At 34.6% G+C, this 14418-nt stretch overlaps 1 protein-coding gene across 1 annotated transcript in view; it reads left to right on the plus strand.

Moving 5' to 3' along the window:
• The window catches only part of LOC102600052 (putative pentatricopeptide repeat-containing protein At3g23330), a 24862-nt gene that overhangs the window by 1583 nt on the left and 8861 nt on the right, over positions 1 to 14418 (plus strand). The window lies entirely within an intron of this gene.

The following is a 14418-nucleotide window of genomic DNA, read 5'->3' on the forward strand; positions in this document are numbered from 1 at the left end:
TCATCTTTGTGTGAGGGCATTTGAGTACCTTTGTTGAGCTTGAACTTGCATTTGAAACAAGTATTGTGAGCTTGAGATTCTTTGTTAATGGTGAGTCACAACTAGAATCTTTGAGTGCACAATTAATCATTGCATGAGTAAGTTGAGTCTTTTTTGTGTGCATTCATGATTGAGTCTTGTGTAGCACTGTTTGAGGCATTCTTTTTGAACTCCTGAACTTGAGCTTTACTTGAGGACAATCAAAACTTTAAGTTGGGGGTGTTGATGAGTCCGCGATTTGGACTCATTTAGGGCATTATTTTAATAGATTTAGTGTCCTCAAATGCATATTTTGTGCCAATAACTGATGTAAATCCTAGATTTTCAAGTATTTGGATTGAGGAACAAAGCACGGACACTAATGAGCAAAAAGGAACAAGGCAGCTGAAAGAACGAAGAATAGAAGGCATGATGATCGCCTAACTCATTGGGCGAGTCGCCGAGTGGCCATGCTCTCGCCTAAAGTTCCAGTGTGCCAAGCCATGAAGGATAAAATCAAGTCGGCGATAGAAAAGAGCAGTCGGTGAGTCACCGAACGGTTCCGCGATGCAGTGCTAGATCGTCCAAAGTTACAGAACTTAAAGATGCTAAAGACCAACGTAAAAAGGCGATGGAATTGACCAAAGGGCGGATCGCCGAGTGGATAAAAGATCCCGACTAATTGTACCGAATGGTCCTTCGCAGCATATTTTGGGCAACTATAAATACATTTTTAAATTCTTAGTTGAGTATCAGTTTTTCATAGTATCCAAGTTTTATTATTATCAGTTTTTTGATATTTTAGAACTGAGAGTATTGAGACAATATTTTCCTTAGCTTTGAAGATTTGAGGATTTCCATTCTGAGAAATTGGAAGTGGGTGTTCAAGATTCTTCATCTTAGACCTTTGCAAAGATGAAATTAATTGTACCCAGTTGATGGAAACACAATTTGGTAACGATTTCTATCTTTTATATTGTCTAGCTAAAACCCCAATTCTTGGGGTGTGATTATGTGATTATGGGTTGATTTAGCTGATGGGTATTGTTAATTGATAGTTTAAATGTTGTTTAAAAGTGATTTCAATCAGGAATTGTGGTTTAATTTAAAAGGTTGTAGTTGCAAATGCAACTCTAACTTCGTGTTTTTGGCTTGCTCGAGTGAGAGGTTTTAAAACCAAGACTACTGATTTGATGGTCTGTGGGTATTGGGTTGTCATGGGTTCAACTCGAGAGAGTGAATCCTAAACCCTTTTCGACACAATCAGCTCGAGAGAGTGAATGGACTAAAGCGAATGCTCTTCTTAATTGCTGCTCTTTGGTGTTCGAGAGAAACCAATTTGATTCGGGGTAAACTATTCGAGAGAAAGTTTATCCCTACTAAACTCTAGCTTATTCATTGATTTACAGCTATTTACTATCAATTGCAATTACCCACTTGACTACCTTAACTCATGATCCAATCACATCCGAAGAACCCGTCTCTATACTTGTTATTTTCGTGTTATTTGCTGCTATAGTTAATAATTACAATCAAAACCCCCATATTTGACATTTGTGTCACACTAAACTTGAACCATGATTTTATTCATAAATGTTTTTATCTATGACTAACTTGAACATATTTATACTTGGCTCTTGATTCTTAAGCACGTACCACTCCTTGTGGGATTCGACCTAACTCACCTGGTTAGGTTATATTACTGACTAACGATCGTTGGCACTTAGTATTGGAAGAAGTGTCCTGATATGTGAAATAAGACCACAACCTCCCTATTGGCTTGGACCATCATGGCCTGAACCAACACTTGAAAAGCAACCCTAAACTGCACATTAGTCACTTGCTTGGCCAAAGGGTCGACCGGAACTTGAGGAGCTTGAGGAGGAGCCTTTTGATTTGTATTCTCTCCCGCATTCCTTCTAGCATATGCCCTTTGAGTGGCCATATCATGTAGAGCATCGGATAAGGATTAGGAGAGAGACATTATAGAGTTAAACTCTATCACATGACTTTACAGTAATGAAAGTAGTGGAGTTTCCTAAACATCTTATAGCCTCTCATTCATAAATGTGGTGCACTTCACACTCATGAATAAGACTCTACTCGACGTGGCTTATGAGACTTCCTAGGACCTTTCTAAACCTTGTGCTCTGATTACCAAATTTGTCACGACCCAATGTACCTCCTAAGTGTGTAACATGGCGTATAGGACCCCGAGAGGCCCCATACAAGCCACTTAACATACATCATACAAGATAATAGAAACTCAAAAGATATTAAAGGTTAACATTTCAAAGTCTAAGAGATTTATCAAAGTAAAGCGGAAGTCTACAAAGTCTCATTTGCCATCTAATACATCAAGAGTGACCGGGACGTAACCCTGGCATCATGTACAAAGTCTGAAAGTAAGAAAATGACTAAAAACTATAAAAGGCTGGTCCTCGAAGCATGAGGACTCACCACGATAATCTTTCCAATGAACTCTAGCCACGAAACTAGGAACCATGTATGTCGGACCCTACATTTGGGAAAAATGTAGGCAAGAGTATGTGTTAGTACAAACATGTACCAAGTTTTATAGTCATGCATAAAACATAATAATCATACGAAAAAAGGGGATTTTCATAACATGCAATGACTTAGCTAAAACATGAGTTTGAAGGGTTAGAAAAAATAAGTCATAAAATATGGTCAATGCAAGTTATCATCTTTAAAACATTCATAAGATACTTATAAAAGTAACCTTAGTTCATTATTGTGGGAAATTACCTTTTAATCGACATAGAGACCATGTGAGCTATAAACATGGAATTCAGTGTCTCCCACACCGAAAAGGGTTTTTGTACTTGCCAAGGAAAAGAAAATGAAGTTCTATATTAGGTGGATCTACTAGCTAATGTCTCAATAAGACAACATCCTATGGTGGCACATAGTTAAGGGACAAGGAGATTGCTACTAGAAACCCGACCTCTACTAACGGGATAGCTTCCATCTCAATATCCTCTCGATGCTAAGAGTAATTCTCCTGGAATAGTCAATTATGCCTACTTGTCTTTATTATCCATGGAAGGGCACGTCATAATGTCAATCCAAGCTAAGTCATGTGTCATCCTTGGAATAAAAACCTTTCAACCCTAAGAATCATTTATGTGAGAATGTCTTTTCACAATCATGCTTGCATGTGTATATGAGAAATCCTTTCACAACATAACAATAACAATATTGATACTTTACTCTCAAAGCATCCTTAAAACATTTACATCAATTTCATGAGAATATGATTAATTTCATAAACTCTTCTTCGTAATTCAAAACCCACATCATATCAAAATAACTTGGAAAACATGGGATTTGAATGGGTTCATGGGGGATCATCTTAAAAATATGGGATTAACTCAATTCATGCATAAAAGATCATGAATCAATCAAATAAATCAACATAAAAAGGAACCCATGACATGGAAGAAAAACCCTAACTTAATTGGGGATTTTATATTCATAAATTGGAGAATTTTGGGAACTCCCTGTAGGAAAGGGCTCCATGGATGAAAACCATAATGCCTCAATGCTAATTGCTTGACTTCAATGGTGGAATTAGGGACTTGACTTCCAAACCCTAGCTTTCTTCTTCAACTTCTAGAGAGAGAAATATTTGAGAGAAAGACTTGTTCTTCTTTTATGAATTTGAGAGAATGATTTTTATTGGGAAAATTTGGGGCTAAAAGTGCTTATATAGGGTTTTTGGTGAAGGGTAAAATGACATAGTATCAAATTAAAATGATTTGGAAAAGACCCAAAAGACCCTGACTTAAAACTGACGCAACCACCGGACGATGGCCTTCATGAGCCATCAAGGACCTCACGAGTCTTTGTGGTAGCCGTGGTCCTTGACCAGTCGCTTGGGGAGAGATCCCATACTACCCTGGCCCTTCACGTCCACCTTAACGGGTCATTTTCCCCTTCACGACTCATGTAGAGGTTTGTGAGAAAATGATAACTTTGGGGTAGGTTCTGTCTCCCTTACACGCGCATCATAACGACCCGTGTACCTCCCCACAGGCAGTTATGGCCCTGCCAACAGGTCTTGGATGACTTGCCAAGGGCCACGCGGTGGCCACCTTCACAGCTCGTCTAGGGCTCTATGGACGGTCCATGGTCCAGGTGTTGGCTTGTGAGTCCTCCCCCATATCCCCTTTCTTTGAAAATGACTCAAAATCGACAAAAGTCCTATGACGATGTTAGAAAAATAGATATTGAATTTGATGGGAATGATTGGATCTACTTGAAAATTTCACCCATGAAGGGTGTAATGAGATTGGGAAAGAAAGGGAAGCTTAGTTCTAGTTATGTGGGCCCATATCATATTTTGAGGCGTATTGGTAAGGTTGCTTATGAACTTGAATTGCCTAATGACATGTCATCGGTGCATCCGATTTTCCATGTCTCCTTGTTGAAGAAATGTGTTGGAGATCTGACATCCATAGTTCCCTTAGAAAGTTTGGGAGTCAAGGAGAATCTTTATTATGTGGAAGTTCCGATTGAGATCTTAGACCGGCAAATTAAGAAGTTCAGAAATAAAGAAGTTGCTTCCGTGAAAGTTCTTTGGAGGAATCAGTTAGTTGAGGGTGCTACTTGGGAGGCCAAGGCCGATATGATATCCCATTATCCTCATATCTTTCCCTCCGTCCTTACTCTAGATTGAGGTATTTAGTTCCTCATGGTTAACTCTTTTGGTGTCATGTGTCTTAGATATTCCCATGATTCCTCATTTATTCATGTTCATGAAAAGCTTAAATTTTGAAAAATGAGTTAACTTGATTTATTTCTTCATGTTTATGTGCATTTGTGTATGAGTTGCATATAGACCTTATGGAATAATGTTTTCAACATGCTTTAGCTTAGAGTTGATGTTTCCTCCTCGGATATGTGAACTTATGTGATTGCATTCATGTTGGGTTGTTAGGTTTAAGTCCCTACCCTCCATAGAATGTTTTGAATCCTATTCGAGGACGAATATTCCCAAGGGAGAGATATTATAACACCTCGAATTTGAAAAGAAGGAAAGATTTCAGTTTTTCCAAAAGTGTGGTGCCAGCATAGATGGAGCCATCGACGGTCCATTAGTGGGACCACGAACAATAGGTTGCCCCGTCGCTGGCAAGTCCAAGTTGAGTTGAAATGTCTAGTCCCAGTACTTTTTGAAGGTTCACCAGGATACCCCGTTGTCCTGTCCATGAGTCGTAGGTGGGTCTCATAGGTGAGTCACAGACTTAGTATAATTTTGAGGGCCAAAAGTGGGACTTACAGTGGCCATGTACGGACCATAGGTTGATCGATGGACCGTACATGGGTCCCATCGTTAGAAGGCCTGGAAAACAAGCCTCTAAACCCATCGACGGTTGACCAGGACGGTCCATCGTTGGACCTATGGACCATGGGTCCAGTCGTCGACTGGGTCGGCAGTTAATTTTAAGAAGGGATTTTGGGTCTTTCCCAATTACTCCAACCCAATACTATGTTGTTTTACCCTCTATTAGAAACCCTATATAAACGTTTTTACCCCAAAAATTTTCTATTTCAATCCATTCTCTCAAGTTTCCAAAAGAAGAACAAGTTCATCCTCCCCTAATAGTTATCTCTTTAAGGAAGAAGAAGAAGTCAAGTTAGGGTTTCAAGATCAAGTCTCCAAATAACCATTTCTTGTGGGCTTTGAACTCTAAGGTATGATAGTCTTCATCTATGGAGACCTTTCCTCCATAGAGTTCCTAAATTCCCCAATTTTGAAGTTATAAATCTCCAACTGAAGTTAGGGTTTTCTTCTATGTCATTGGTTCCTTTCATTATTGATATACTTGATTGTTTTATGAACTATTATGCATGAATTGAGATAATTCCATATTTTTAAGATGAATCCCCATAAATCCATGCTTAACCCATGTTATCTAGATTTTCATGATTGGAAGTGGGTTTTGAACTATGAAAGGTGAATTATGGAAATATGCATGTTCTTATGAAATTGATGAAATGTGATATAAGTTGCTTTGAGAGTAAAGCATACATGTTGTTTTTGTTGATTTTGGTGAAAGGTTTTCTCACATAAAGGATTCTAAAGTTGAAAGGTCTTCTCACCTAAATTGAATCAAAGTTAAGGATCTATTCTAATGATGAGGCGAGAGGTGATTACCCATGTCCTCTAATGAAAAGACAAGAGGTGATTACCCATGTCCCTTAAAGATAAGATGAATATGATTAATGACTATTCCGTGGGAATTATTCTTAGTACCAAATGGATAAGTGGTGATTACCCGTATCCCATAAACTATGTTCCATCATAGGTTGTCTTAGATAGACATAATCTAGTGGATCCACTTAAGCTAGAAGTTCATTGTTCTTACCTTGGCAAGTGAGAACATCTCTTTTTAGTGTGGGGTAGACATCATATTCCATGTTATAGCTCACATAGTCTCTATGTCGGTTAAGGTTGATTTGCCACAAAAATTATAATGATGAACTAATATTACTTCAAGAAGTATTCCACAAGTGTTAAAAGAAGAGTTTTACTTGCATTTGACCATGATTACTATGATGTTTTCTAACCTTTATCTTATGGTTTTAACTTGGTCTTTGCATGACATGAAAGATCCTTTTTAGCATGATTTTATATCTCTATGCATTGCTATCATACTTGGTACATCTTTGTACTAACGCATACTCTTGCCTACATTATTTCCCAAATGTAGGGTCTGACACTCCAATTCTGCATCCTTGTGGCTAGAAGTCACTTTGACTATACTTAGTAGTGGTAAGTCCTCATGTTCTGAGGACCAAACCTTTTATTGCTTTTAGTATTTACTGTTTAGATATTGTACGTGATGCAAGGGTTACGTCCCGGTCACTCTTGATGTAATAGATGGCTTTTGAGACCATTTAGACTTCCACTTTGTTTTTACAAACTCTTTATGATATGAATTGTGTTTTAAATCTCTCGATTTTCTATAATCTTGTTTATGCATGCTTAGTGGCTTGTGTGGGAACTCTCGAGGTCCTATACGCCATGTTATCCTAGGGTGTACCTTGGGGCATGACAAAAAACAAATGAGGCCTTAAATGAATATTGGCATAGTTGATTATTTTAAGAATTATTATGTATATGAATTTAGGCTACAATGTTGTACATAGTTGTCTCATGTACTTTATACTTGTTTTAAATAAGTAAGTCAACTTCTGCTAAAAATATTATTGTCGAGCTTAACAAAGGCGATAAGCTTAACGGTGATAGCTATGAGATATGGAGCATGAAAATTCAATATTTCCCAAAAGAGCAAGATGCTCTTGAAGCTCTTAATGTGTCTATGACACTTCCTAAAACTGGTGATACTCCACAACATGGTAGAGATCTTGAGGCATATGAGATAATTTCGATAGTATGACAATGCTAAGGATATGTGGTCCGAATTAAAAGAAAAATTTGGTCATACTTCAGTTGCTAAGTTAAGGGCTCTTACTATTAAGTTTGATACTTATAATATAAGTCCTGATCATACTATGCATAAGCATATTTTCAAATGTCAAATATAGTGAATGAACTTAAAGATGTTAATCATGTGTCGACCAAATAGCAACACCTCCAAGCTCTAGGAAATTATGAAAATGCACTTGACTCATGATGTTAGCATTAAAATTATGAAAGATGCTAAGCGTCATTTGGAACTCTAGGAAGAACGCTCGAGGTTGACAATGCTACCACAAATGTGTATATGACTAGTTATGATTAGAAACATGAATGTGGAGAGAAACGCAAATATGGTAGATTTTCTTAGAAGAAGGGAAAAGGAAGAGTTTCAAAGAAGATTGAGACTAATCAACAAGGAGAGAAAAATGTTTCTGCTTCAAAGAAAAAAGTGAATATGGCTAAGGCTAAGTGCTACAACAGTGAGAACAAGGGACACTTTGCTCGTGGTTGTCCTGAACCTAAAAAGGTACATGACCTTATTAATGATTTACATAGTGATGTAAATGTTTCTTATTCTATTTTTTTAACTGAATCACTTCTTATATGGATTGTAGACTTGGGAGTCACCAAACATAAAAAGATGATTTCCTAGATTATTAACGAATTCTACGAGGATTCAATGGGTGTATGTAGAAAATAACTCCAAAGAATAGGTCAGATTGATACCTGCAAACATGAAATTTGTGGTAGCCGAACTTTACTTCTATATGATGTACTATTTACCCAGTTAATTCATCAAAATCTAGCCTCCGTCAGAATGTTGATTAAGTTAGGATTTAATTTTTTCTTTTATAAACATGGTCTGGGTATGTATTTGACTAATACAAAGTATTTCACTAGTTATTTTTGTGATCAATATTTTTGTATTGGATGTTATTCAGAGCTCCAACAATATTCAGAGCTCCAACAACAACAACAACAACAATAATAATAATAACAACAACAACAACAACAACATTTTTTTCTTTTATAAACATGGTCTGGGTATGTATTTGACTAATACAAAGTATTTCACTAGTTATTTTTATGATTGATATTTTTGTATTGGATGTTATTCAGAGTTCCAACAACAACAACAACAACAACATTTTTTTCTTTTATAAACATGGTCTGGGTATGTATTTGACTAATACAAAGTATTTCACTAGTTATTTTTATGATCGATATTTTTGTATTGGATGTTATTCAAAGTTCCAACAACAACAACAACAATAATAATAATATTGAGATTAAGAGATTCATGAGATGAGGAAGATCGTTGAGTATTATCACATTACTTGTGTTCATTGACTCGTCCTTTATGTTTGTCTGTGAAACAAGTACATACTGATGAACTCAAATTTAAGAATATTTTACCAAAGTAAGCTATTATAAAAATAAATTTACCAAAATAATACATTTTTTTAAAATTTTACAAAACTAGTATAAACGTAGTTCACAGTAACGTTTTAGGTTATATTTTATTCAAAAAAATTGAATAACCAAAAGACAAAAATCTGACAGAGTAAACAGACATAAAACGTCATTGTCAATAACGTTTTATAATTCGTTACTCTGAAGCACGTTTTACAGCTAAAACGTGACTCACAGTAACGTTTCTCAATGGTGAAAATTGAAATCCAATCTTGTACAACTCTCATTCATTATTCAAATTTCCACTATTAAAATGGATAGATATATTTTGTACATACCTTTCATTTGAAATATATATGATTTTCTCTTTTCTTTCTCTTTTCACATAGACAATACTTTTTTTAAGCAAAAGAAAAAAAAATGAGGATGACTTTACACAAATTGGAGCTTGTCTTGTATCATTTCAATTTCAAAATTTGTAAATAAATCATATGAGAGATCTTCTTAATTCAAGCCTAAGATAGCATCCCTTCCAAATATTATACCAATCGATTTCTTATCATTATTAAATATTAAACTATCAATAAAGAAGTTATTGAATTAAAATTGATGTAATAAGTAAGCAAACCAACTATTAAAAAAAAATGATGGCTACATCATAATAGAAGAGACAAAGGAATTAATTGACATTGTAGTAAAGCCTCCTCACAACTTATTTTCCTTGCAAAAGTATTATCTATGTAATGAAAAGAGAAGAAAAGAGAAATTTATATATGTGAATATATATGTGTAAAATATATATATTCATTTTAATAGTGGAAAGTTTAATAAAGTTGAATGAGGCATGTACAAGATTGTTTTTTTAATTTTCAGTCATTCCAGAAAAACGTTACTGTGAGTCACGTTTTAGCTGTAAAACGTGCCTCAAAGTAACGAATTATAAAACGTTATTGACATTAACGTTTTATGTCTATTTAATTTGTCATATTTTTATCTTTTTGTTATTGAATTTTTTTTTAATAAAATATAACCTAAAACGTTACTGTGAACTACGTTTATACTAGTTTTGTAAAATTTCAAAAAAACATATTATTTTGGTAAATTAATTTTAATAATGACTTACTTTGGTCAAAAATTCCAAATTTAAGGAAACTAGATGATGAGAAACATGAATGTGATAAATAATCTAGGGTACTACATGTTATAATCTACTTCAAGTTTCATTGATCGAGATATTATATATTCCTAACAGATGTATAACAATGAATCTCTCGAAGTATGCACTAGTCACACGGTCTAGTCGTCAAGTATGAAAGTTACAAATAGGAATGAGAATTGACCCACTATGTGTGAGTGGGAGATGGAGGTATTAAATTTGGGTCACTCATGTGGGTCAGCCCGTATCTATTTAAATAATAAATAAGGATATACATATATATATAATTATTTTATATTTAATAAATAAAAGGGAAGAGACACAACTATTCTGAATGTTTCTAAAAAGTTGCATCCCTTTAGATTTATAAAAGGACTCTATTTCAACAGAAAGGAAGAGCGCTTCCTTCCTTCTCTTTCTTCTTCTTCTCTAAAAAGTTCCTGCAACAAAGATTTGTTGATTGGAGATTCTTCTACGAATAAAAAGAGTTGTGGACTGAAGATTCTTCTACGAACATTGAGAACCTATCTTTAACAGGTACGATTATAGATTGTAACTTTATATGGTGTAGTTCGTCTTTGTATGTGATTGCACTTTCTCACTAGTGAAACAAATTCAATAATCCTCCAAACTATGTGATTGAGTAGATTCTTTAATCTTTTTGTGTTAGAATCTCATTAAAATCCCCTACAACTAGCCACAGATGACTATCAAATAAGCAATATTTTTAAAACTATCTCATAGTTTTAAACGATCAACATAGGTTGTACTGCATAAATAGCAGTGAACCAATAAGTAGTTTTTATACGGAATACCTGAATCATAGCATGAAGTTACCGAGGAAACTGTTTTTTCCTTGTGACTGTAATGAAGTTGGAAAGCCAAAGCATGACAAGATCACATGATATACCCTGAGCAGAACCTCCTAGTAATCGTCAAAATAAAAATCAGTTATAATGCTAAGGTGGTTATCCATTTTTGTTTCCAGAAGAGTGACCATGCAAGAGTTATGTTTTTTAATAAGTTTTTTAAAGTTCCTTTTAAAATTGTCATAATATGCCCCACGAGTGTTCCACACTATGAAACTAGTAGGTTGATTCATAGGAAAGCATAGTGAGAGAGGGAATTCAGCATTATCCATCATAGGGAATTTTAACTCTGTTTCATTGTTGGGGCCATTACCACAACATATTTGGTCAGTGCACTGTTCATTGCTGGCCTTAGATCGAAAGAGCACTTCATTAGAGCCAATGGACAGTTGTGGATGTATTTTTTTGTCCTCATCCTCCAAGAATATCGTAAGGGCTGCATTTTTAAGTTTGACATTTCAGTGAATGAGGTCCATTTTAGTAGGCGTCCCCCTTCCCAGAGGCATATTAAGGGGGGTCACTGGGTTCACGTGAACCCATGGTCCCCTCCCGAGATCATATATAGTAGTGTTATATTTAAAAAAAAATATTGAAATATAAATGTGTGAACCCACACGTGAAATATCACATAATGCAATTATGACTGGGTGCACCTCTCTCCGCGAGGTTAGAAATTTGAATTTTATATTTATCTTGTTTTATTTTTCTTTCTAAAATTAGATAACACTTCTCTAAGTGGTAATTGGTAATTAATTTTAGACTTATAATTTTAAAATTTTAACGGTTTTCAGTAGTAAAAACCTAAATGTCGAATCGATTATATTTATATCATAGATCAACATTTTTATAACAGTGCACCCATCATCTCAAAATCTTGGATATGCCTCTGCCTTCCTCTCCTAGTTCTCGTGCTACTAGTGGAGGGATATTTTTGGTATTTGGTACTATGGTAGGGTGATTTTGTTTCACTGCTATCCGAAACCATGGGAAAAAAGAGAAGATGGTCGTTGACTAACTCTTGTGGGGCGTAGAAAGGAGTTCGGACTGAGTTGTTCATGTTGGTGTAAGGATTGAAGTGGTGTGGAAGATTTCATAGAGTTTCCATGATTTGGATGAAGAATGAAGTAACTAAAGGGGGAAATGGATTTTATCATTATTAAAACCAGAAGAAAGATCTACGACAAGAGCACTCAAAGCAGGATTTATTTCGCCAGAACTATTAACCAAATATTTGCAAGCTAATTGGACACAAATACCCTGATCCTCTATGTTCAAAATGTAATGGAGAAGACAACGTGATTCCAGATGTCCAGCTAGAATAAAGTCTAAAGAGATAAGAAGATAAAGAACGGAAGACTAAGAGATAAAGAAGAAAACAAAGAGATAAGATAGGAAGAAGAAGACAAAGAAGAAGAAAACAAAAAGATAAAAGAAGATAGACACATGATCTTCACATGAACGAAAGAAAATAAAAAGAAAAAGACAAAGAAGAAGAAGATATATTTGGCCAAAAAAGCCAAAAGACATATTTGGCCAAAAAAGTCAAAAGAAAATAGTATAAAGTAGGAGCATTATTTTTCCTCTTACTGTAAGAAATTTAGTAAAGTACGAATAAATTATGTAAATTAGTCAACAAATGTAGGGTAATATGCATTATTAAGGGACAAGTGTAAAGTGGGTAGGTGTGCATTATTAAAGTGGTGTGCAGATAAGTGTGAGTGCAGTAGATAGGCTAGAATTTCCTTCTATATAAAGGAATGTACATGTAACATAATGAGGAGGCCTTGAATAAACAAAGCACTTTCATAAAAATACTCTCTCAAATATTTAAAATATTCTTACTTAATAGATAATGGAGCAACCCTCAGATACCATGGATAAGCAAGAGGCAAAGGTATATTGTTCAACAAATATGCAGAACTAATTTCATATATTCCTAAATATCATATATATGATTGAATAAATTTATGTTAGTTATTATGTATTAGAATTATTTGAATCATGATTTCTAGTTTATTTAGCACACTGGAAACAGGGAGAAAACTTCTATACTATGCCATCCTAATGTTTTAAACCGGTAGGCAAGGAAAGCCGTTTAGGGAAGTAAACAAAGTTGAGGCGCTGATAAGAAGAAAATATCCGCTAAAGTACGATGCTAGTAGTAATAGGAGAACATGATAAACAGATAATCTAGTTCATAATAATCTAATATGAATTTATTCAATTATGAATATGATAGGAAGAAATAATTAAAAATAAAAAACATGCATAACAACGAACATGACTACATACATGCATGATGAAATGATAAAAACTATGAAACTTTAATCTTATATATACTTAAAGGCATAGAAATAATTGAATTAAGAAGAATAATATGAGAAAAAATATTTAATGATAACGAATCAGAGGATGTATTAAACCAGAATGGTATGAAATAGACCTACATGATTTAGACCTCGAAAGAATAGAATGGTATGATTTAGAAATAAATTCAGATTAAAATGAACTACGAATATTTACAATATTGGACAGAATCTATGGAAGATATAAAACTATTAGAACAACTAATGAAGGAAAAAATTTATATATGTATCTAAGAACCCAAGATATGTTATATCTAGAATATATCATAAATAATATTAAAGAAATATCAAGATTAAGACACTTAGCAAAAGAATATTATAATAAAATCTTTAGCCAAACATAAGATGAATTCCTCACCTACCACACTATCCTCACCTACCAAAAATGATACAACTACCAAAAATATCAAATAAAATTAAATAAAGCAATTTCGCACCAATTATGTCCGCAACCACAAAAAATGGCTTTCTTGCAAAAAATGAACTAGTTGTGTAGCAAATAACAGTGGGTGTTGATTTATTTGATGGAGGGATGGGAGGAATGTTGTTCATACTGGGTTGAAGAATTTCGGAGGTCGGGAAAGTAGAGAGAGTTGGATTTTTCGGTGAAGAGGAATGGAGGTCCTGAACATTGTATTTGATTGTGGTATTAATGGAGTTAGAGTGTATATAATCTTGTGATGATTGCATATCTTTATAAGATGATACGCTTGAAAAGTTATTGGCTGAAAGTTGTGTGGGCAGGTGGAAGAATTATTGCTTGGTAAATCATTAATGCATATTTGCATTACCACTTGGCAGTTGGGGTTGGCCAAGTGTAGAAGCTGATTGTTTATTGGCGAAGTAGTATATATTTCCGTCTCAGCCCTAGGTTTTCCTAGATATTTTTTAAAGGGAAAATTGTATATAATAGCAAATTACTAATTCAAATTAAATGTTATAAATATAGTTTGATTTAATTGTACCTCATAGTAAACTGTCGTTATTTCACCTCTCTCCTGGTGAATCTCGCTCGCCACTCTCGTTCTCTCCCTCGCCTCTCTCATTTTTTATACAAACGCAAGTGTATAAAGTGTGTTTGTGTTTGTATAAAGCGAGAGAAAATTGTATATATACATATATTTTTGTTCCCCTCTCCCAGAT

This window comes from Solanum tuberosum, unplaced genomic scaffold (genome assembly GCF_000226075.1).
Source record: "Solanum tuberosum cultivar DM 1-3 516 R44 unplaced genomic scaffold, SolTub_3.0 scf00142, whole genome shotgun sequence".
NCBI lineage: Eukaryota > Viridiplantae > Streptophyta > Magnoliopsida > Solanales > Solanaceae > Solanum > Solanum tuberosum.